At 45.4% G+C, this 23538-nt stretch overlaps 1 long non-coding RNA gene across 1 annotated transcript in view; it reads right to left on the reverse strand.

Moving 5' to 3' along the window:
* The window catches only part of LOC144771825 (uncharacterized), a 67381-nt gene that overhangs the window by 38366 nt on the left and 5477 nt on the right, over positions 1–23538 (reverse strand). The window contains exons 2-3 of the long non-coding RNA XR_013599494.1: positions 1815–1888; positions 1383–1511 (exon numbers count right to left, since the gene is read on the reverse strand). This is a non-coding gene — a long non-coding RNA (uncharacterized LOC144771825). The remainder of the gene's footprint in view (positions 1–1382; positions 1512–1814; positions 1889–23538) is intronic.

Here is a 23538-nt window from a genome sequence, read left to right on the forward strand (position 1 = left end):
AAAGTGCGTGATCTCTGGGTTAAAGGAAGGGTGAAGACCTTCTCGGATCTGCAAATAGAGTATAAGCTGAGTGACAGGGAAACATTTTGTTATGTTCAGGTACGCCATGCTCTGAACTCTGTGTTGCCAGTGGGCAGTGATATTCCGGATTCCTCCCCCCTCGAAGATCGTATACTAGACGGTTATGTGCCAGACAGTACTATCTCATTGTTCTATAAGAAAATGATTAATGACCGATCCAGTCTGCTCGATCGCCTCCGTGAAGCCTGGATTGCTGATGGTATTGAACTGGATGATGAGGACTGGCAGTCCGCGATCTCCTCTCCCAGGGAGGTGGCGATTCCGGCCCGCCTCCGTCTGGTCCAACTCAAGATCCTCCACAGAATCTATGTCACCGGTTCCCGTCTGATCCATATGGGATACTCCACGGATGGCATGTGTAGGCGTGGGTGTGGTCTCCTTGGCACCTATCTCCATATCATATGGGAATGCCCTGAGGTGGTGCGATTTTGGAAACGTATACATGAGGTGATGGATGAAGTAACGGGTGTTGTGATGATGCCGGAAGCCCGACAATGTTTATTGAATGTATGGGGTCCGAATGACTATGACATGTCGCAGCTTCGGTGGGTGACTCTGGCCAATATGGTTGCGAAGATGGATATTGCATAGTTGTGGGGGTCCCCGAGACCGCCTACAGTGACTGCTTGGACAGAGAGTCTGGACTGGTGCATGTTCAGAGAGAAGACAGTGTATATGGCTAGAGGCAGACCCAAAAAATGGGGGAAGATTTGAAACCCTTGGAACTCATACCGTGGAGATATCTGTGCGCCCCCACTCACTGCTATTCCTAGTCCTTCCCAGTCGCCCTGACCTACATTCCTTCTAGCTGTGGTATATTGTGCTGTTCATATGCAATTCTACCTTCGCCACCCTCCCCTCATCTGTATTCAAAGAATCTTTTCTCCTGCTGTCATGTATCTCCCGTTCTCCTTGAGCGCAGACCTAATGGCTGTATTATTACTGTATTGCCTTGATTGTATGTTTGACGTGTTGTTTCTTCTTGTTTCAAATAATAAAAAGTTACAACAAAAAAAAAGTATTCATGGGGAAAGGGTTGAAGTAGATACCTACTCGAATGAACGTGTTCACTTTCAAGGTTTCCTGGCGAGACTCCACTTTTGACGTTCCGCGCACCTCTAGCCCTTGAGGTAGTACGACGGCAAACAGGGAGTTTTGAAGGTAAGCATTCTGTGGGAGGGGGGGGGGGAACATGAAACATGCGCCGTGTTCTCAGAGATCAACATAAATAATCTACAACCAGCGGTATGAACCTCGTTCTAGCCAGTCTAAAGCTATTTAGCCCCATAGAATATACTTACCAGAACGATCGGGCAAAACAGACTCATGGACGGTTTTTAAACAAGGAATGCGCAACCACTCCAAAGTGGTGACAGCAACCTTCCACTCGAGCTCAACAAAAAAGGGAACCAGATCCGGTACTTCAAGGTCTGCAAATAATATATAAATAGTGTAAGAACAACAAGAAACGCCCAAATGGCAAGTAAATGCGTTCCCCAAACAATTTAAACATCAGAGTGAGCAGGCTTTCATGGGGTGAGCATAGAGTAAGGCTTTTAAAGAAACTTCACCCAAGATGCGGAAACATCGATTTCACAACTCTCAATTAGGGACACAAACCCATTCTAGTCGAAGATATGAGTAGCTCCAAATGTGAGGAGAAGAGCGTTTAAACGCCTCGAGGTAATTTAAATAAAAATCGTGCCATAAACATAAGCGGATTGATAAGTTACCTGGGGGTATTTTGTGGTCGTGTGCACGCTCAGAGATGCCAGATGGGACAGTTTTTCACTCTTTCAATCAGCTTCTATAGGTGGAAAAAACAAACAAAATGCAGAGGGTTGAAACCAAAACACGAGCGATATGAGCGGGAGGCTGTACTTAACTAGTCACTGATTACTAATTAGAACATTGGAATGTTGGGAGCTCCATTGAAAACAATGGAGTGCTCTGGGCGTATAATGGCTGGTATAAGCCTGGAGCTCCAACATTCCAATGTTTCTTTGTTCACAGCTCTGGCTGTGAACAAAGGCTTCAGGGAACCTGAGGGGATTCCAATCCCCTTACGCTCCCAAAAGGCTTTGTTTTTTTTGTTAGAACATTCTGTACTCTAGTGACAGAATGTTCTAATAGCCTTATAGCCCTTCGTAGATGGGCTATACCGCTATTAAAGTCCCTCGCCTTCGGCTCGGGGCCTTTAACGCTGGAGAGGGCCTTTAATAGCCGGTATAGCCCTCTACAGCGGGCTATAAGGCTATATTAACTGGCGTGTCGGTGCAATTTCCTAAAAAGAAAACCGGGGCTCTCCCTTCAAAACTACGTCGTGAATATCCGACCAAGAATGGATCGAGGGAGGTTAAAAATCACACCCGTTCGTTGTGTAATGGCCAGGCGAACTTGAAAGCTACAATGGCAAGGTTCTCCCATCGCTAATCTAACTTAGAACCGTCCACCCACAGGTCCCCAACCTTCCCACGGGACCCGGAAGGTTTCATAGATGACCTGACACATCCTAGAGCCCCCGCTCATAACGAAAGGTGGGCCCCAGGGTAACAGGATGGAAAAGGTTTCTTTACCTTAAAGCCGTTGAGACATCCCAGGAATTACGGACCGTTCCGACGTGCAGTGAGACGTTCGAACCAACAAACCCGAGGGTGACGGACATTAAACACCGCTGGGTTTTTATAATTCCTGTGTGAAGACCTACTCCAATCAAAGGGCTAGTGTGTAGTAAAACCACGGTGGGGAATGAGTAAAATCTGGAGTGGATCTGAACGGTGATATAGGCACTAGTAAAACACGAGTCAGATCCAAACATCAGACTCAAATGAAATTAGAACTGGACAGGCATACGAGTATTTAAAATCTATCAATCCCGCACATAGCTGCTCTCATTTTCAAAGGGCAATTCAGGGATCTTTAGAATACGCCCAAAGACCAAAATTCTAAATCCGGGATGGATAAAAATAAACTACGTATGAGACAGCCGGCCGTAAAAAAATAAATACATAAACAATCCGACAGAGAGGCTCAAATGACATAAAGATGAAATAGAGATGAAATCCCATGAGACCTCTCCGAAAACAAAGTAAAAGATGTATCGAAACCCGGAACAAACGGGCGAACACACAAAGATGAAACTACTCGAAACTATCAAGCTCCATGAGGAGATAGTGGTAACAGGCACAAGAAGGAATGTACTCCAAACACTGGACACAATTCAGGAGGACAACGACCATTCAAGTAACGGTCTCATAAGATCGCATTTTCCCAGGGACAATGTTCATTGAGGCCCTTTTTAGTTGCATTAAGGAGGAAAATCCAGAAAACCTCCCTTTTCTTTCTAAGGGCGGTCATATCCTTCCCTGGTATAGTGCGTACTTTCTCCAATATTGACCATTTGAGATCAAGCTCATTGTGTTTGGCACTGGTCCAATGTTGGACAAGTGGAGCCCCACTTTTCAAACTTCTGATATTTGACTTATGTTCGCCGATACAAAAACGGCATTCCCGGCCAGTCTCGCCCACGTATGGGAGCCCACAGGGGCATAATATGACATACACCACATTCGATGAGCGACAGTTGCTCATTTCGCTCAACTTGATAATGCGGTTGTCAATTGCCAAAGAACTTCCTACCATGGCATGGGGACAGACTTGGCATGTTCCGCAGCGGTGATTGCCCTCAATAGGTGGCAGTCCCAAGACTCCAGTTTGTCGCATCATCTTGGGTGGAGGCAATGAGCCGCGAACCAAATGGTTATTGTTGTTCTTACACTCTTTATATATTATTTGCAGACCTTGAAGTCCCGGATCTGGTTCTCTTTTTTGTTGAGATCGAGTGGAAGGTTGCTGTCACCACTTTGGAGTGGGTGCGCATTCCTTGTTTGAAAACCGTCCATGAGTCGGTTTTGCCCGATCGTTCTGGTAAGTATATTCTATGGGGCTAAATAGATTTAGACTGGCTAGAACGAGGTTCATACCGCTGGTTGTAGATTATTTATGTTGATCTCTGAGAACACGGCGCATGTTTCATGTTCCCCCCACAGAATACTTACCTTCAAAACTCCCTGTTTGCCGTCGTACTACCTTAAGGGCTAGAGGTGTGCAGAACGTCAAAAGTGGAGTCTCGCCAGGAAACCTTGAAAGTGAACACGTTCATTCGAGTAGGTATTGACTTCAACCCTTTCCCCTTGAATACTTAGAATCATTTTCGGGATTGACCACCCCCGTATTGAGTTAGTAAACCCCCACGAAACGTTCTTCTTTTTATTTATACCTGTCGTCGTGAAGTTTGTGAAATGTAATGTTGGAACTTTGTAGTACCTTTTTTATTTGTTGGTAATGATATTGGTAAAAGTGTCTGTTTATGTTATACGTGTGGTCTTGGGGGTTTCCTTTTTGTTCTTTGGGAACTCATAGCATTTATGTACTATGCAGTATTTAAGCTCACTGTCTCAACCAGAACTATGGCATAATTGTGATGTTTCTATGGTACAGAACTATCCTTAAATAATTGTTAGGTAACAGTTAGAGAACATCTATCTAGAAAAATTGTATGTACATTAAAAACATGCTTTTACTTATTCCCCCCCCCCTCTCTTCTGTGTGCCCTGACGAAGGTGTGGCCTTAGACCTGGCCTAGCACCGAAACGCGCGTTGGCGTTTTGAGTCTGTCCTGCTGGATGGTCATCTAGTCTCCTATCTTCTGTTTGGAGACTATCCAGGATGCAACTTTATGCACAACATCTGACTACTGAAGCATGATGTGTATTGGATGATTGAAGAATGGATGAGTATGTGTGAACTAATTGAATTTCTGGATGCTTAAAGAATGTGTGCGCTTGCTGTGAAGACTGATTGAATGTATGTAGGGGTGTGTGGGATGTTATTCCTGTGTGTTTTATCATTGTTATGTTTTTTCTATTTTTCCTTGTTGTTTTGGAAAAAACATATATTTATACTAAAGAAAAGAAATAAACTAATGATATTTTTCTATAATGAGTTGATTTTGTCTCTGGTTTCAGTGAGCTTACTACTGCGAATCTCATCACAGGACTCAAGTAGAGCCTTCATATATATTTGAAGGGGCAGATTGTTTTGTTTTTTGAATTAGCCTCTGTCAGCCCTGAGGCCCCTGAGGTGCTCCCGCTGGTGAGCGCTAGCAGCAGGGAGTCGTTTGCGGCAGTCCTGCGTGTCTGATCTACCCTTCCTCAGACTCCGGCTTCCAAGGGCCTGGACTGCGGCAGCCCGGGCCCTCTCACACGAGCACACGCAGCGGTCTGATAGTTGCCGGAAACGTGGGTTTGGCGCGAGCTGAGCCAGCCTCATCTTCCTTGGCCCACAGCACCAGCCTTCCAGACAGGACTCTTCGACGGCCTTCATTGGTGAGCCGACGCTCTGAGGCCCCAGCCGTCGCCGGGATCTGAAGTGGCCAGACCTCCAGTGGGACGACTGCATCCCCGGCCTTGAGTAGCAGAGCGGCTGCCGTGCTGGGATGAGGGGGAGGTGCCTCAGACACCTGACATCCTGGCCGGGACCCGTGGCAGTGGAGGACTTCAACTGCCTCGCTCTATGCGCCTCTCTGCCTGGTAAGCGCATGACGAAAGCTAGTAGACTGGCGCTGTCACCACGGGCTGCACCGGAGCGGGTGCGGCCCCCTGTGGACTTCTTGGGCAGCTCGGTCCTGCAGCCTACCGTCAGCGGCTCTGCCTGGCCTGTTTGCTGCAGCGGGAGGTGCGGCGGGGGTTGCTGGGAGGTTTCCTTCGCTGGGCACGGTCGTGGCGACTTCCACCTCCCGGGGGCCTAGCAGAGGCACAGTGTGCGGACCCCCCCAGCCCCGCCTGCACAACTAGGGAGCCTGCAACTGCACTGTTAGGCCGTGCGGGCGGTCTGTTGATCCCGCCGCCCTGCCCACAGTGCAGATTCTGTATGACGAGCTGCTGTCTTGGGAGGTGTTCAGTGGAGAGGGCGTCTGCTGACATACGCGGATGCACCCCCGTCTCAGTCTGGCCTTGGGGCGAGGGCTGTGAGTTTGCTGCCAGTACTGTGGATGGGCCCTGGGGGTGACTGTGGTTCCTGTGGAGCAGTCCTGCCAAGTATCATGCATCAGACGTGACGCTAACGCATTTCAGTGTGGTGATCCCTCATCACTGCACTGAAATGCATTGTCACGCATAAACAGGTAATTGATAGGGAGGTTAATCTGCTGGTATTGGAGAATCACCCAAGCAATATCACTAGCCCATTGAGAAGCGGGTGTTCCTCAGGCCGGGAAACACCGACAAGGGGTTTAGGGAGTGGGTCTATAGGTAGTACAGGGAGGATTGTAACTAATGCCCCGGAGTCCGATCCACATAATATTATATGTATTTCAGACAACCCGCTGATTACGAAAGTGAGCATGGATAATATACAGCCCTCTATTGGAAATATTGACACACTCCCATTGAGGCAGGCCTTGACACTGTCTTCCTGGAATAACGCAGGCCTTGAAGCAAAAAATGTGTCACCGGAATGGTGCAAATTTATAGAGGGCACAGATATTTGGGCTTTCCAGGAGACATGGTCTGTTGAAGGAGTCTTCCACGTTGGCTACTTAAACTTCTTCAAAGCAGCTATAAGGGGTGAAAGAGGAAGACCCGTTGGGGGTCTGACTTGTTGGGTTCGCCAAACCGAGGGCGTAAGGATAGACGAGGTTTATATACATAGCCCAGATATCTTGGCCCTTAGGGTCAGTTCATCCAAAGGCCTTGATATAACCATCTACAATGTCTATTCAAGGGGACTACCGGGTGGCAGGAGTTCGGGCGTCATCACAATCTTAGAAAACCACCTGATTCAGGATGTTAATTCTAGTAGACATATTGTTGCTGGTGATTTTAATACCACCTTCGAACCCCTGGGCATAGATGATGGTAGCCTTAGCGAAGACGCAGATACCGTTTGGGGGATCCCCCCTCTGGACCTTACTCCCATAAGGAAATGGTCTGAGGCTGCCCTACAACTAAAGGGGCTGTGCCTGGAACAGGGCATGAGGGTGGTTAATGGCAGGACATTGTCCGATAGACACGGTGCCGTGACATTTGACAATGGTAGGTCAGAAAGCCGCATTGACTATATTTTGGTTAACGTGGAATTGTGGCCGCTTATCCTATACATGGCGGTACAGAGCAGACCTGAAAGTGATCATAATCCCTTGGTTTGCAAAATAGATGATAAAAGCTTTACTTGTACCCCCGCTCAGGAAGAAGCTGTTTGTCCTAACATTTTAACTACTGCCAATGATTTAAGAAGGGTTTGGTGGCCACAGATAGTTGCCAACGACAGGGATGTCAAACAGATCAGGGCTATGGTTTCCAAGTCTGTGGCTAAACTTGTGGCTGTGAATCCCAGGTAGTGCTTAATGATACCATACTGGGAGTTCATACTGATTTATTTAACGGGCTGAAAGGGTTCTTTATCAAAAATATTCAGGGTAAAAAGATTAAGACACCGAAACCAAGTGTCAGATCTACTAAAACCTTAAAGGATACTCGTGGTATACTGCACAGGAACAGAGATGCTGGCTCTCGAATCCTCCTTGGCTAACAACTCAAAGCTCAATGTTATCAAGTCTCTAACCCGTTATCTCAGGGGGGAAGGGGGAATTGGATAAAATAAAAAAAAACAAGAAGAGACTTTCTTGGCTGGTTCCTCTCGCCAGTCCGACCCGCAGACCGCTACTACAGTGAACCCTGTAGAGAAAGATCACAATTAACTTTGATTCTACTCAGCTCTTCCTACTTCTACTCTCTTCCCCTCCTGTTCCTCACCTACCATTTATTTCCAAGAGTCTTGCCCTCTCTTCTATCTTTTCTTTATTCTGGCTCAGAAGGACTGAATCTTTTGGTATGTTATTTCCTGCAAGCACAATTAGGTTATATGTCATTAGTTCTTTCTTCTACTCACTAACTATTCCGGGTTTATTATGATACTGTTTAACTTCACTCACTTTTTTCCTGTCCTCCAGTGCCTTTATCCTAATTGCCTTATTCTCTCTGCTGTCAATCTTTTTCTTTACTGTGGATTACAACATACAATCTCTTAGTAAATTATTTATCAGCCTACACTACTCCTATTTATGTACTGTTTTACTTTTCTGACTTCCTGCGTTTTATTTTTATTTCTCTTTTAGCTTGACGCCTGCCTCCTGGCTTTATTCTGGACTAATGTGTTGCTTTATTTCTTCTAGGAGTCTCTCTACATCGGTTCCTGTGTTGGGAGACCTTCTAGCTGATTGTATCGTTACAAGTTTTTAATCAGGTAAGTAACACTTTTTACACCTTTTCATTAATGTCTTTCTATGTCTTTATAATTCGTTATCACTTATCTTCAGTCTTTTCCCCTCTGGTTTTCTCATGCAAAGATCTCGGGTTGCCGGTTTATTTTCCACTCGTCCTCTCAGGCTGGAATGTGGTCGAACAGCTGTCAAGTCTCGGCTGCCTCCGCTGACGAAAATAGTTTCCGGCTTTCCTTTTGCGCTTCTAACGGAATTACTTCAACTATTTCAGGCTCTAATATTTATCTAGGATTCATTACAAACGAAACGAGTGATTATTAAAACACTTGAACGGAATTTCTAATGTCGCAGTTTTACTTAGAACACGGAACTCACTAACTTCTCTCCTCACACGGTTGTAGCGCAGGTGAAGTGCGCAGATTCCTGCGAGAGCGCGCCTCACCAGGATTCAGCACTCTATGGTTGAGAAAACACTAGACCGCAAACCTGAACTCCGACTCTCCGGCCATGTTGGAGTTCCGCTTGCGCACGCATTCAGCCCATGAACCCCCTACCGGGTTCTTTTGGGTTCGATAATGCAGTTGGTGTGAGACAGTTGCAAACTGTTGGCTGAGGGTTCTGACTGTACCCCCCAACAAGGTAGATCCTTTCCATCTTGGTTTTGCGGGGAATCGTTGATGAAAAATTTTGACCAATCTTGGCGCATGGACATCCTCATCTCTCTCCCAAGACCGTTCTTCGAGACCATAACCTTTCCAGTCTACTAGGTAGTACAATTGTCCTCTAGAGTATTTTGAATCGAGTATTTCTTTGACTTCATACTCAGTTCCCGTTTCTAAGTTTAAGGGCCTTGGTGGCAGTGTCTTTCGCAAACTGGTTGGGGCCTTCTTTAGTAATGAGACATGAAAAACTGGGTGAATTTTAAGTCTTGGTGGTAAAATAAGTCGATAAGTCACTGGATTGATCTTTTTCTCTATTGGATAAGGACCGATGTATCGGGGCTGAAACTTTCGGTTTCCTTTCAGTCTCAGATTCTTAGTACTCAACCAGACCTTATCTCCTGCCTCCAAGACGGGACCCTCTCGTCTTTTCTTGTCTGCATAGTTCTTATATTTCTCCTTCGCTACCTTCAAACTTTCTCTTGCTTCTTGATGAATTGACTCTAGGTGGGACACTATGTCTTTTACTGCTGGCACTGAGATATCAACTTGTGTTAGGGTGGAGTTTGGATGCCTCCCATAATTCATATAGAAGGGAGACAAGCCTGTGGAGACGTTCTTAGCATTATTATAAGCAAACTCTGCTGCCCATAAATACTCTGACCAGTTTCCATCCTGTTTTAAAAGGAACAGTCTTCAATATTGTTCCAATTCCTGGTTCACCCTCTCTGTTTGACCATCGGTCTCAGGATGGTAACTGGTGGAGAATCTCACCTCAGTCCCTAAACTTTCCATAAAAGATTTCCAAAAGTGAGAAATGAACTGCGGACCTCGATCCGAAATCACAATCTTGGGTATTCCATGGGTTTTTACTATTTCAGTACTAAAGTGAGTAGCTAACTGTTTAGCTGAAGGTAGGCCTCGTAAAGCTGTGTAATGTGCCATCTTTGAAAAGGAATCTACCACTACCAGAATGGTGTTGTATCCCTGACTGAGTGGTAAATCAGTGATGCGATCTAATGTGATTGTGTGCCAAGGATAGGGTGGTGTGGGCAAAGGTTGTAACAACCCCTTCGCAGCCTGCATTCAGATTTTCCCTGAGCACAGATCTCGCAAGTTTTGACGTAATTCTCTATATCCTTGGCCATTCCCGGCCACCAGTAATGCCGCTTGATCAGTTCCTTGGTTTTCGCTTCTCCCTTGTGTCCAGCCAGTTTTGCGTCATGACACTCTTGCATAATTTGTTCCTGTAACTCCTTAGTGGGAATATATAAGCTGCCCAGATAATATGGAAGTTGCCGAATGATCTTTCTACCTTCCTCTCCTTTAATCCATTCTTCCATCTCTTCAGTACTCATCACTTCCGAAATGCTGTTTTCTAAGCCAATTGAGGTGGTAACCTCTATTATTTTCTCTTTTGGAATGATTGATTGGTTTTCCAGTGGCATTTTTTGACCTTCGGTATCAATCCTGGACAAGGCGTCTGCTTTACCATTCTGTGCACCTGGCCGATAGGTAATTACAAAATCATAATCGGCGAAGTACAGTGATCATCGCAACTGTCTTGGGGTCAGCGTTCTGGCGGTCTTTAGGAACTTTAAATTTCGATGGTCTGTAAACACCGTTATCTGGTGCTGGGCTCCCATGAGATGATGCCTCCATTCCTTAAAAGCGTCTTTTATCGCTAATAACTCCTTCCCGGTGATAGTATAGTTGCATTCAGCTGGAGACAGTTTTCTTGACCAGTAAGCTACTGGATGCAGTTGTCCTGAAACCTTGTTGCGTTGGGACAGGACTCCTCCCACTGCTTGGTCTGAGGCGTCAGTCTCAACATAAAAGGGTTGGGTAGGATCGGCATGTTGAAGAATTGGAACCGAGGTGAAATCTTGCTTCAACAGATTGAAGGCCTCTTCAGCTTCTGTGGTCCAATCAAATTGAATTCCTTTTTTGAGCAACTTTGTGAGTGGCAGGGTCTTGTGGGAAAATTTGCTGATAAACCTTCGATAGAAGTTCGCGAATCCAATGAAGCTTTGAACTTCTTTAACGCTCACAGGGGACTTCCAATTGATCACCGCTTCAATCTTCCGCTGATCCATGAGTATGCCAGTTGGGGAGATAACGAAACCCAAAAATTCCACCTGTGTAACATTGAAAGCACATTTTTCCAACTTGACATACAGCCGATTCTCTCTCAATTTCTGCAGGACCCCTCGGACTTGATCTTGGTTTCTCTCTCTGGTGGCGGAATAAATCAGAATGATTCAGAAAGGGGGTGGTGATGGACAGAGCATCTGAGTTAAACAGAACACTCATACCCAGTCAAAAGATCAGGGCTTGATCCATCACCGTTTTTTAGCTCACTGCACCATCCCAGTTCAGAACCTGGCTATATGCAAATTAGTCTGACCCTGGCCCAGTGCATCATGGGAACAGGGCAGACCAAACTACCAAGCCAATTCTTTACTGGAACGGAAACAAGCTTCCGGGGACCGGTTTCTGGCATTACAGCCGTCTTCGGCCCGGGTGCTTGAATCCTGATGGTGCAGTGAGCAAGGGACTCACATCTGAGCATACCCTGCCACTCCTATAGTGGCCAAAACGATTCAGAAAGGGGGTGGTGATGGACAGAGCATCTGAGTTAAACAGAACACTCATACCCAGTCAAAAGATCAGGGCTTGATCCATCACTGTTTTTTAGCTCACTGCACCATCCCAGTTCAGAACCTGGCTATATGCAAATTAGTCTGACCCTGGCCCAGTGCATCATGGGAACAGTGCAGACAAAACTACCAAGCCAATTCTTTACTGGAAAGGAAACAAGCTTCCGGGGACCGGTTTCTGGCATTACAGCCGTCTTCGGCCCGGCTTGCTTGAATCCTGATGGTGCAGTGAGCAAGGGACTCACATCTGAGCATACCCTGCCACTCCTATAGTGGTCAAAACGATTCAGAAAGGGGGTGGTGATGGACAGAGCATCTGAATTGGCTTGGTAGTTTGGTCTGCCCTGTTCCCATGATGCACTGGGCCAGGGACAGACTAATTTGCATGTAGCCAGGTTCTGAACTGGGATGGTGCAGTGAGCTAAAAAACGGTGATGATCAAGCCCTGATCTTTTGACTGGGTATGAGTGTTCTGCTTAATTCAGATGCTCTGTCCATCACCACCCCCTTTTCTGAATCATTTTGGCCACTATAGGAGTGGAAGGGTATGCTCAGACATGAGTCCCTTGCTCACTGCACCATCAGGATTCAAGCAAGCCGGGCCGAAGACGGCTGCAATGCCAGAAACCGGTCCCCGGAAGCTTGTTTCCCTTCCAGTTAAGAATTGGCTTGGTAGTTTGGTCTGCCCTGTTCCCATGATGCACTGGGCCAGGGACAGACTAATTTGCATGTAGCCAGGTTCTGAACTGGGATGGTGCAGTGAGCTAAAAAAACGGTGATGGATCAAGCCCTGATCTTTTGACTGGGTATGAGTGTTCTGCTTAATTCAGATGCTCTGTCCATCACCACCCCCTTTTCTGAATCGTTTTGGCCACTATAGGAGTGGAGGGGTATGCTCAGACATGAGTCCCTTGCTCACTGCACCATCAGGATTCAAGCAAGCCGGGCTGAAGACGGCTGCAATGCCAGAAACCGGTCCCCGGAAGCTTGTTTCCTTTCCAGTAAAGAATTGGCTTGGTAGTTTGGTCTGCCCTGTTCCCATGATGCACTGGGCCAGGGACAGACTAATTTGCATGTAGCCAGGTTCTGAACTGGGATGGTGCAGTGAGCTAAAAAACAGTGATGGATCAAGCCCTGATCTTTTGACTGGGTATGAGTGTTCTGCTTAATTCAGATGCTCTGTCCATCACCACCCCCTTTTCTGAACCGGTTTGGTAACTGTGCCAAAGCCCGTTGTGTATTGCGCGTGAGCCTACCTGCACGCCGCCTGGGGTCCCGACCTGTTTGAGCCTTGCCTGGGGACTCGAGTGTCTTCGTCTTTGCCGACCGGCGTTGCTGCCTGCTCGCAACTGTACCAGCTGTCTCCTCCCCCCGCCGCAGCCCTCGAACACCGGGACTGCCGCAGAGCGAGGGAGTAGAGACTACAGCCCCCAGAAGCCTCCGCGACTGGCCCGGAAGTCGCGTTGAGGCTTAGCGCCCGGAGGCACCGTTAAAGGGGCTGGCCTTGTGGCGGAGCGGGTGTAACTGTGCCAAAGCCCGTTGTGTATTGCGCGTGAGCCTACCTGCACGCCGCCTGGGGTCCCGACCTGTTTGAGCCTTGCCTGGGGACTCGAGTGTCTTCGTCTTTGCCGACCGGCGTTGCTGCCTGCTCGCAACTGTACCAGCTGTCTCCTCCCCCCGCCGCAGCCCTCGAACACCGGGACTGCCGCAGAGCGAGGGAGTAGAGACTACAGCCCCCAGAAGCCTCCGCGACTGGCCCGGAAGTCGCGTTGAGGCTTAGCGCCCGGAGGCACCATTAAAGGGGCTGGCCATACCGCGTCGCGGGACCGCGCACGGGGCCGTGCCCGGGGCTAAGCCCGGGCAAAGGGCGGGCCCTCTGTGGCCCTCAGAGGCCCAAGGAGCCTGGGCTGGGCCACAAATCCTGGTCGATTTTACTACGTGCTAATATTCACTCTTGTAACCAACCGGAAACAACTCCCTGTCAACAGCGGGTATGGAGCCTAAACTTAAGGATAAGACTATGGTTAAAAAAACGCCAATTCACACACGCTCGGTTACAAGGAACACTGCTGCAGTAAAAACTCCACTACCATCTTTAACTGCAATTGACCGCATGCTACAACAGACAATTGTGGTAGTAGCTAACGCCATTCAAAATACTGAGAGACGTTTATCTTTACCACCCAGTGATTGCGTAATCTTACAGTCATCACAAACTGAAGATCTCACTGTAGATAACACAAATAATATAAATGTAACATCACTCTCAAATGATTCCATATTAATGCAATCTTATACAGGTCTCCCTGGGGCTGAGGTAATTCAAGTGGAAGGCCATCTCACAGACCCTGCGGTGTTTAAAGATAGGGAAAGTCGTCTGTCTCTAACTCCTAACTTGATACCCAACGATACTCCGGTTGGGGCTTTGGGGCTGAGTAATGCGCTCAATGCCAGTGCGGTATTGATTCCCTGTGACATCGAAGATTCCACCCCTTTAGCCGACCAACCTAACAACAGTCACGTAGACAGCACGACTGACCATGGCTCTGTCCACTGTAGATCTAGACGCACACGCAATAGGAAATTATTGGCCCCAAGTAGTGTGTATGTGAAACTAAGGGGCAGGAAAAAGAAGGTAACATCACCATCACTAGACCAGGCGAACGGTGGTGAGTCGTCACCACCACAGCCAAGATTAAATGTAGGACTAAGGGATAACTTTAACCCAACTGCTCTTAATGGGGAGTCCTTAATGTGTCACTTTAGGGATGCCATGAACCTCCTTATTGCCCCCCTAACTGACAAATTGGAGTTGATCTGTAAAAAAGTGGAAAACTTGGAGAAATTAGGCCTCGCTAAGTTAGAAATCCTCGAACATCTGGGTACAAAAGTTATACCAAGTTCTTTGAACGCACCCCCGAGGAACGAGGACAATTCGTCCACTAGTAACACAATAAAAACACCAGGTATACCCACTAGAAATGTGGCCTCCGTGGCAGTCACTGGCAAGCTCGGCCACCCTAAAACCAATAGTTCTGATAATGCTAAAAGAGGGCCTAATGGGGCAAGAGGAAGTGAGGCAATGGGCTATGTGTCAGCAAACGGGAACCCTACAGCAAATAGGTACTATAACAATACTATACCCGCTGTGATCAATCTCCCGCCAGAAAGCAGACCATTTGTGGCAATTCTTGCCAATGTCCCGAAACTTAAACCCTCTCAATTTGAAAATGCCGACACATTAAAAAACAAAGTTTTGTACTGGCTTGCTCACAACTGCGGATTCCCCCTAAGAGGGGCAAGTCAAATCCTCTCAACCCAAAGGGTAGGGTGGGTGGGACCTAGTAAAAAGGAAATAAGTGGGGATTGTGTAATCATAAATTATAAGACCACTGAATGGGCAAGGGACTCTATCTTGAATGCACCGATCCCATCAGATAACGACTATAATACCACCTTGTTCCCCCTGGACTACTTTTATAGGAACCAGGTGGGATTTAAAATTCCTGTGCAGAACTTTAAACACCCCAGAGCAACACAAATGTCTCACCTGCCTGTACAGCAGGCACCAGTACAACTAGTTGAGCACCCAAGGATCACCTACGATTATGGCACCCATCATGTACCACAGCAATTACCGAATCTAATTAGAACACCAAACCCCAATTACTTTAACAACCCAAACGTATCTGGGCAAGGAATTGCCGTTTATGATCAATATGCAGTTCCAACAGCTAACAGATTCCAGATATTTAACTCTCTAGATGAGAACGATTGACTAGGGGGTACTCATGTTGTTAAGCCGCCTGACACTGAGGCCCCCGGGTCGATGGTCACTGCCTTAGCAAACTTAAATGACTCAACCCTGACAGAAGTAATTATATGCACTGGCGATAACCAACTGGAAATCCCGTTAACACCTTTAACACCTTTAACCACAACTATTGTTGACCCATCACATGTAACCTTAGAAGAGAACCTAAGGGCCATTACCTGGAACATAGCAGGGATAGCTTCTAAGGTAACTACTCCCATCTGGGATGATTTAATTAAACAGGGCTTCGACATAATCTGTCTGCAAGAAACCTGGCACACGGATGATATACATGTCGAAGGATACACCTCTTTTAATGTAAAGGCGGTGGCATCCCAGGCTGGCAGAGCCAAGGGAGGACTAGTGACCTTGGTATCTACCGCATTGACGGAGTTTAGTGTCAGCCACCATGTAGTAGTTGAGGAGCATGCTTCCGTCTTGCGCATGGCCCATAGTAGATGTAGAGATTTAATAGTTGTAAATTTCTACAATAACATTGTGGGGCCCAAACGGGGAATGATTATTTTTGACATAGAGCGGGCCATTGATGTGACTTTATCAAGAACATCTAAATCAGCCGCAATCTTATGGGTAGGAGACTTCAATATTAAAACATGCAATTATGCTCTTAAGGGGGCCTGTGGCCACAGGAAGGAGTACTCAGGAAGGGATACTAGTGTACATAACCATTTCCCACATAACAACTATGGCAGCACATTAAACAACCTCTTAGCCAAATATGATCTGGATCTCTTAGAATGTAACAAGAACAAAAATAATGTTACGTGCCCAACATTTCATGGAAGAAACAGTCAATCATTTATTGACCACATTATGATATCTTGTTGCGTAGTTTACTCTAATGTGTGGGTAATCGAACAATCAGTAAGTGATCATAATAGCGTAACTGTGGATCTATTGGGATGGGGGCCCAAAAGGAATGTCTATAGTCAACCAATCCATGACATCGCGGCTGAAAGACCAAATGGGATGAGGGCGAAATGGATAAAAGTTGACCCAACTCATTTTGTAGCCAATGTAATCCGAAAATGTAGCAGTGAGGTTGAGTACTGTCTGTCTTCTAATACATGCCCGCGAACCCTGTTATCCAATTTCCTAAACATTACAAAAATGATTGAGAAATCTTTGTTACACAGTAATAGGAAACCAAAGAAGGTCAAGGCTGTGTGGTTTGATGAACATTGTGCTCAGTCACTAAAAAAGCTAAAAAAATCATTAGATGCCATACCAAGAGATGCTAGTAAAATCAGGGAAGAGCGACTCAACTATAAAACTGCACTTTCAACTAGGAAGAAGGAATTACAGGACGAGGCATGGGCAAAACTAGACTTGGCTGCAGATACAAAAGATCATAAACTTTTTTGGGAGACTGTTAATAGCCCGTTTCTGAAGAACGATAACATTCCAGAACTAACTTCGCACGTCAGTTGCCGGGCCTGGATAGCACATTTTACTGGGATTTTTAACTCTGATTTTACTTCTGATTTTACTTCTGATTTTAACCCTGATGTTTTAACTATAACTACCGACATTGCTATTTGTTTTAAATGGGAGAAAATACTGTTTACTGTGACACTGAGTGAGGTGATTGAGGCGATTGAGAACAGCAAGGGGGGAAAAGCCCCTGGGCCCGATGGGGTTCCCGTGGATTTTTATAAATCTGAGATCACCCTATGGGCCCCCATTCTGACCCGTTATTTTAATGCTGCAATTGAAGATAGGTTACCGACCTCATGGGGACAATCAATCATAGTGCCACTATTTAAAAAGGGCTCCAGGGCAGAAGCACGAAATTATCGCCCAATTTCACTTTTGGACTCGTCGTTAAAGATTCTGAGTCGCGTTCTCCTGGTGAGATTAGAAACCTGGGTAGAAGACAACAATATCCTCTCACCTATCCAGTATGGGTTTCGAAGGGGCCTAGGAACTATGGAGCAGTGCGTGAACCTGGAACTTATTATCGGCAAGTACACGAAAGCCAAGGAAGGTAATCTGTTTATGTGCTTTGCCGATTTAAGTTCCGCATTCGATCTGGTGGAACACGCACTGCTCTGGCCAATACTTCTTGCCATGGGTGCACCTGTAGAAATCATTCACCTCCTGGCCAGAATGTATAGTAATCTTTCAAGTAAGGTTAGATTTGGTACAGATGGCGAATGTACCCCCTTTTTTAAAATCGGAAGAGGAATCCGACAAGGGTGTGTGCTAGCCCCACTTTTATTCTCCCTTTTTATCAATCATGTTGATCAATTTTTACGTGAATCTAATGCCGATGCCCCGATAATTAATGGAAAGCAAATACCCGTCCTTTTATACGCGGATGACGCGGTCCTGATTTCCAGGACCGCGAAAGGACTGCAAAAGTTAATTGACAGGTTTTATACTTTTACTCAGGGTAGAAAGCTTAAAATTAACAAAGGTAAGACGATGACTATGACCTGTGGAAAGAAAATGAGGAAAAATAAGGCATTCTTTCTAGATGGGGAAAAACTTGAGGCCGTTCGGAATTTTTGTTATTTAGGCATCACCTTTTCAGGAGATGGGAGATGGGCCAATGAACAATCATGTGTGGATCTGAAAATGATCAGAAATGTAAATTGCATTTTCAGATTTGCATCAAAACTCGGGGGTCGCAGAATTCGTGAGATGATTTCCATCTACAATTCAAGGTGTATGGCCTCTGCCCTGTATGGAGCAGGGATATGGGGTCATAACCCCCAAATTGCACTGTCCATCCAGAGGGAGGAGAACAAGTACTTAAAACGATTATTATGCCTCCCTGCTGCGGCCTCTAGCGAGATTACACACAGAGAGCTTGGCCTAAACTATGTTACAGATTTGATTGCATTGCGTCCCTTGTCCCTATGGCGAGGATCTATATGGGCCAAAGATGAAACAAGGTTCACAAAGGAAGTAATTGTGGATTGTATTAAACTTGATCGTCACTCCAATATTCCCTGGCTCAAACATATACAATTTTGGTACAAGACCCTCTTTTCCCAGGACATTTTTAAAGATACTTTAACAGAGTCAATTTTAACAAAGCGTGACCTCAAATCCACTTACCTGGTCCATGTAAAAGGGACTAGAATGAACAAGTATGCAATGCAAAGTACGTTTAATTTATATATGGAATATAATTTCAGTACAGGTCTACCCTCTTATCTTATATTTGTTAGTATTAATTCCCACCGCTTTGTTCTTGCGCGTCTGAGGCTTGGAATAGTTCACCACTTAGTGGCATTTCCTATTGCAAAAAAACCTGGGACGTGTCCCTGTCCATGCGATGGAAAATCCAAACAGAGCACTTGCCACTTTTTACTATTCTGCAATTTTTATACTGGTTTTAGAAAGTTTTACTTGAAGCAACTGTTTCTTAATCATAATACGTGCAATACAAGAGCCGCGATGCAACTGATGTTTAATCTAGCTTCTCCAGACGTGTGTTATTATGTGGCCACCTACATTTTAAAATGTATGTCATCAAGGAAATCAATTATAATATGATTTTTATAATATCAACGTGTACTACTTTATGTGTAATTTACCGCCTGAGTTAAACTGTTTACATATGTATTTATTTGCTATGCACTTTATATTGCATATTTGCACATGCGGAAAGTACCATATGTATACGATAGGATTGGTATTTTGCACTTTACATTAGCATCTTTGCACAAACTTTTCTCCTTTTTTACTATAATAGTTGCTGTTACAATGTTTATAGTGACTATATGGCCTTTTTTTGGTACCCAAATGAGATATGTTTTGTATAACAATATAACGAAAATGGGTTTGGTGTATAGATATTGATATAATTTAAATTGTTTCATCATTTTTAAACCTACATAAATGTGAATCTGAAACTGTATTTATGTATGTTGCTATATGGTTGTACTTGTACAAACCGAATAAAGCATTTTGAAACGAAACTAATCGTTTTGGCCACTATAGGAGTGGAAGGGTATGCTCAGACATGAGTCCCTTGCTCACTGCACCATCAGGATTCAAGCAAGCCGGGCCGAAGACGGCTGGAATGCCAGAAACCGGTCCCCGGAAGCTTGTTCCCTTTCCAGTAAAGAATTGGCTTGGTAGTTTGGTCTGCCCTGTTCCCATAATGCACTGGGCCAGGGACAGACTAATTTGCATGTAGCCAGGTTCTGAACTGGGATGGTGCAGTGAGCTAAAAAACGGTGATGGATCAAGCCCTGATCTTTTGACTGGGTATGAGTGTTCTGCTTAATTCAGATGCTCTGTCCATCACACCCCCTTTTCTGAATCGTTTTGGCCACTATAGGAGTGGAAGGGTATGCTCAGACATGAGTCCCCTGCTCACTGCACCATCAGGATTTAAGCAAGCCGGGCCGAAGACGGCTGCAATGCCAGAAACCGGTCCCCGGAAGCTTGTTTCCTTTCCAGTAAAGAATTGGCTTGGTAGTTTGGTCTGCCCTGTTCCCATGATGCACTGGGCCAGGGACAGACTAATTTGCATGTAGCCAGGTTCTGAACTGGGATGGTGCAGTGAGCTAAAAAACGGTGATGGATCAAGCCCTGATCTTTTGACTGGGTATGAGTGTTCTGCTTAATTCAGATGCTCTGTCCATCACCACCCCCTTTTCTGAATCGGAATAAATCAGAATGTCGTCTATATAAACGATGGCACATTGATCAATATATTCTTTCAGTACATCATTAATGAAATGTTGAAAGGCCGCAGGGGCATTGCAAAGGCCGTAGGGCATTACCTGGTATTCGAACAATCCAAATCGGGTTCTAAAAGCTGTCTTCCATTCGCCTCCTTCTCGCATTCTGACCAGATGGTATGCCCCCCTCAGGTCTAGCTTAGTGTATATCTGTGCCCATTTCACTTGGTCATATAACACTGATATAAGTGGCAACGGATACCTGTTCTTTTTGGTGATCCTGTTGATTGCTCTATAATCGATACAGGTCCTCAAATCCCCTTCTTTGTTCGGCACAAAAAATAAAGGTGACGAGACAGGGGATTGCGAGGGTCATATGAAGCCATTGGCGAGGTACCTATCCAGATACTCCTTGAGATGGTGATGTTCCTTTTCGGTCAATGCATACACCCGACTGCAGGGCAGATTAGAGCCAGGTTCTATTTCAATTTTGCAGTCATAGATCCTGTGCGGGGGTAGTTGCTCAGCTTCCACCTCGTCAAACACGTCTTGGAATTCCGCATACTCCCCAGGAATCTCGGGCACATTAATTACACATACTGATCCTCTGTTGTAGCACAGTGAGTGAGCCTGATTGACTTCTTGCATTCTCTCCTTGTTTCCAAAACAGTTCTCTGTACAATACTTGGAATCAATCTTGATAGTACGATTACTCCAATCTATTGTCGGATTGTGCTCAGTGAGCCAAGGCAAACCTAGGATTAATTCAAACTGGGGAGCATCAATCAGGTTAAACTGAATTTTCTCTTCGTGACCATTATTTGAAACCAGACTAATCACTTCGGTATGACTAATTATGGGACGGGAAGATAAATTCGTACCATCCACCGCTCGCACAGGTTCACTCTTGTTCTTCATAATGGCTTGTATTCCCTTCTTCTGTGCACATTTGAGGTCACAGAAATTTCCCGCGGCTCCAGAGTCTATCATTACTGATACTTCCGTTAGGACTAAATGTCTGAATCTAACTTCCATAGATAAACTCAAATGAGGCGCCGCGGACTGCAGGGTGTTAGCCACTCTATGCTCTTCTGGAGTTTTCTCCTGACTCGCACCCACCTGTTCAACTCCTCCAACAGGTGGTGCTATTAGTTTTCCTTCGGCTTGTAGCTTGTCTTAGGTTTCTTAGGGCAATTTCTGACAAAATGACCTCCAGCTCCACAATACATACACAAATTACCGTCTTTTCTCTTTTTCTTCTTTCGACAAAGGTCCTCGTATAGTGCCGATTTGCATAGGTTCCACCCCTGATGATCCTTCATTGCTTCGGCTACTCTCCGATCTAACACGATCAAATCTTGGAACCGTTGGTCTGAATTCTTTTCTTCTTTCTCCTTTTCTTTCTCCCTGCCGAAAGTCGATCTCTAACACTAGATCCACTAATGCAGAAATCTCTGTGGGTCTGTTAGGGATTCCAGCCAAGGCGTCTTTTAACTCGTCCTTCAACCCGTGGTAGAAAACTGCTGCTCGCTTGCTCTCTGGCCAGTCTGTTTCCACCACAAGTTTGTTGAATTGTGCTAAGTACGAGACCAGATCTCTATTGCATTGTTTCAGGTCCAGCAATTCATTATCCACAACTTGAGATATTCTCCTTCTATCAAAAATTCGCAAATATTTTTGTTTAAATTCCTCATAATTTCTCAGTTTCTGATCATTTCTAGTTATGAGTGGCAAGGACCAGGCTGCTGCGTCCCCACTTAAATAGGATAAAGCGAACGCCACCTTGGATTGCGCGTCAGGGAAAATTGAAGGGTGGCACATGTAATGTAGTGAGCATTGAGTTATGAATATTTGCGCCTTTTGTGGGTCCCCACTAAATCTCTCTGGGGCTGCCAAGGGTATCACTGGGGACAATGAATGGATCACTTGTGTGGTCATTCTATTCGCACTCTCCGCTAGAGGATTCTGAGCTTCCTGTCCGGAACTACAGGGTTGCCTAAACCTCTGCACTAACTCTGCCGTTTCTTTTCTGGAATTAACTATCTCCAACTTAAGATTCTGAATCTCCTCTCTAACTGCACTTAGCTCCTTTTGTATGGTGTCTAAGATTACTCCTAAACCTTGCAAATCTATTCCCTCTGCCATTTCTGTTCGGGTGCAAAGTGCAACTTGGGCACTTCACTCTGTCAGATCTACTAAAACCTTAAAGGATACTCGTGGTATACTGCACAGGAACAGAGATGCTGGCTCCCGAATCCTCCCTGGGTAACAACTCAGAGCTCAATGTTATCAAGTCTCTAACCCGTTATCTCAGGGGGGAAGGGGGAATTGGATAAAATAAAAAACAACAAGAAGAGACTTTCTTGGCTGGTTCCTCTCGCCAGTCCGACCCGCAGACCGCTACTACAGTGAACCCTGTAGAGAAAGATCACAATTAACTTTGATTCTACTCAGCTCTTCCTACTTCTACTCTCTTCCCCTCCTGTTCCTCACCTACCATTTATTTCCAAGAGTCTTGCCCTCTCTTCTATCTTTTCTTTATTTCTGGCTCAGAAGGACTGAATATTTTGGTATGTTATTTCCTGCAAGCACAATTAGGTTATATGTCATTAGTTCTTTCTTCTACTCACTAACTATACCGGGTTTATTATGATACTGTTTAACTTCACTCACTTTTTTCCTGTCCTCCAGTGCCTTTATCCTAATTGCCTTATTCTCTCTGCTGTCAATCTTTTTCTTTACTGTGGATTACAACATACAATCTCTTAGTAAATGATTTATCAGCCTACACTACTCCTATTTATGTACTGTTTTACTTTTCTGACTTACTGCGTTTTATTTCTATTTCTCTTTTAGCTTGACGCCTGCCTCCTGGCTTTATTCCGGACTAATGTGTTGCTTTATCTCTGCTAGGAGTCTCTCTACATCGGTTCCTGTGTTGGGAGACCTTCTAGCTGATTGTATCGATACAAGTTTTTAATCAGGTAAGTAACACTTTTTACACCTTTTCATTAATGTCTTTCTATGTCTTTATAATTCGTTATCACTTATCTTCAGTCTTTTCCCCTCTGGTTTTCTCATGCAAAGATCTCGGGTTGCCGGTTTATTTTCCACTCGTCCTCTCAGACTGGAATGCGGTCGAACAGCTGTCAAGTCTCGGCTGCCTCCGCTGACAAAAATAGTTTCCGGCTTTCCTTTTGCGCTTCTAACGGAATTACTTCAACTATTTCAGGCTCTAATATTTATCTAGGATTCATTACAAACGAAACGAGTGATTATTAAAACACTCAAACAGAATTTCTAATGTTGCGGTTTTACTTAGAACACGGAACTCGCTAACTTCTCTCCTCACACGGTTGTAGCGCAGGTGAAGTGCGCG

Source organism: Lissotriton helveticus, chromosome 8 (assembly GCF_964261635.1).
Source record: "Lissotriton helveticus chromosome 8, aLisHel1.1, whole genome shotgun sequence".
Lineage (NCBI taxonomy): Eukaryota > Metazoa > Chordata > Amphibia > Caudata > Salamandridae > Lissotriton > Lissotriton helveticus.